This window comes from Oxyura jamaicensis, chromosome 3 (assembly GCF_011077185.1).
Source record: "Oxyura jamaicensis isolate SHBP4307 breed ruddy duck chromosome 3, BPBGC_Ojam_1.0, whole genome shotgun sequence".
Taxonomy (NCBI): Eukaryota; Metazoa; Chordata; class Aves; order Anseriformes; family Anatidae; genus Oxyura; species Oxyura jamaicensis.
In genome coordinates this window covers 54,671,459-54,672,606 of record NC_048895.1, presented here as the reverse complement: position 1 = coordinate 54,672,606, position 1,148 = coordinate 54,671,459, and the positions used below count along the sequence as shown (strand labels likewise).

Genomic DNA, 1,148 nt, shown 5'->3' with positions numbered 1-1,148 from the left:
AAGAGAAGAGAAGAGAAGAGAAGAGAAGAGAAGAGAAGAGAAGAGAAACAAACATTAGCTTCAGAAAAAAATAAGGCTGGGAAAACAATTTAAACTCAGAGTTGACGTAAAGGCAATGAAATTGCTTACCAGTAACCAGAGTCCCTCCCTCTGTGAAATCCACATATTCATTTATATCACAAGTGTTTGTAAGTAGAAAGTGGAGAAATCTTTCCACTTTCTGTGAATAACTTATAAAAGCCTTCTGGTAATTAAAGGCAGCTTACAAGAAAGATGAGGGGGCCTTTATGATAAAGTGTGGTGATAGGACAAGGAGTAATGGTTTTAATCTAAAAGAAGGTAGATTTAGATTAGATATAGGGAACAGATTCTTTGTGATGAGGGCACTGGCACAGGTTGCCCAGAGAAGCTGTGGATGTCCCATCCCCGGAGGTGCTCAAGGCCAGGCTGTATGGAGCTTTGGGCAACCTGGTCTGGTGGGAGGTGTCCCTGCCCATGGCAGGGGGTTGGAACTGGGTGGGCTTTAAGGTCCCTTCCAACCCAAACCATTCTGTGATTCCATGATTCTATGACTTCAGCTATAGCAGGTTATGCTCAGACCTACCTTCCCTCCAGCTTCAAGCAGGTAAGTGGAACATCCTACATCAGCTGTCTCTCAGCCACAGAACCCCAAGTGACCAGCAACATCAGAGGGGGGCACTGCAGGAAGGGGATGCTTGTGTGAATGCCTGAGCTTGAAGAGCCACATGTACTAGTAAATAGGGTCCCCTTTTACCTTTGAGATAGCTTTGTGATAACTTCAATAGATATTTACATGTGAAAATTTATAAACTGGGTGTATGCATAGAAGAAGGAAGTTTCCAAATACACATAATAAGAAGCCCGAGTCCTTTAGGCAAACATCAGCCCCATGTGCCTCTGAGGTGGTGTATAGTTGGTAAAGTCAATGGCTGAAGCTTCAGGTGGCTGCTCAGAGCTGAGGAGTAGGGCCCAATAACATCAAGACAGGAAATACTAAGCACCTGCTGCCCATGGGATAAGTTGCAGGTAGATGTTTAGAAAAACTTTACATAAAAGAACATTGGGGGGGAGGGGGGGGGATCATTAATAAAAACCTGCATTTCTCTACTTTCAGAAGTAACTGCACC

At 44.1% G+C, this 1,148-nt stretch overlaps 1 long non-coding RNA gene across 1 annotated transcript in view; it reads right to left on the bottom strand.

Annotated features, from left to right (window-relative positions):
* The window catches only part of LOC118163504, a 4,309-nt gene extending 3,909 nt beyond the window's left edge, over window positions 1–400 (bottom strand). Inside the window, exon 1 of the long non-coding RNA XR_004749084.1 lies at window positions 130–400. This is a non-coding gene — a long non-coding RNA (uncharacterized LOC118163504). The remainder of the gene's footprint in view (window positions 1–129) is intronic.
* Window positions 401–1,148: the final 748 nt, after the last annotated feature.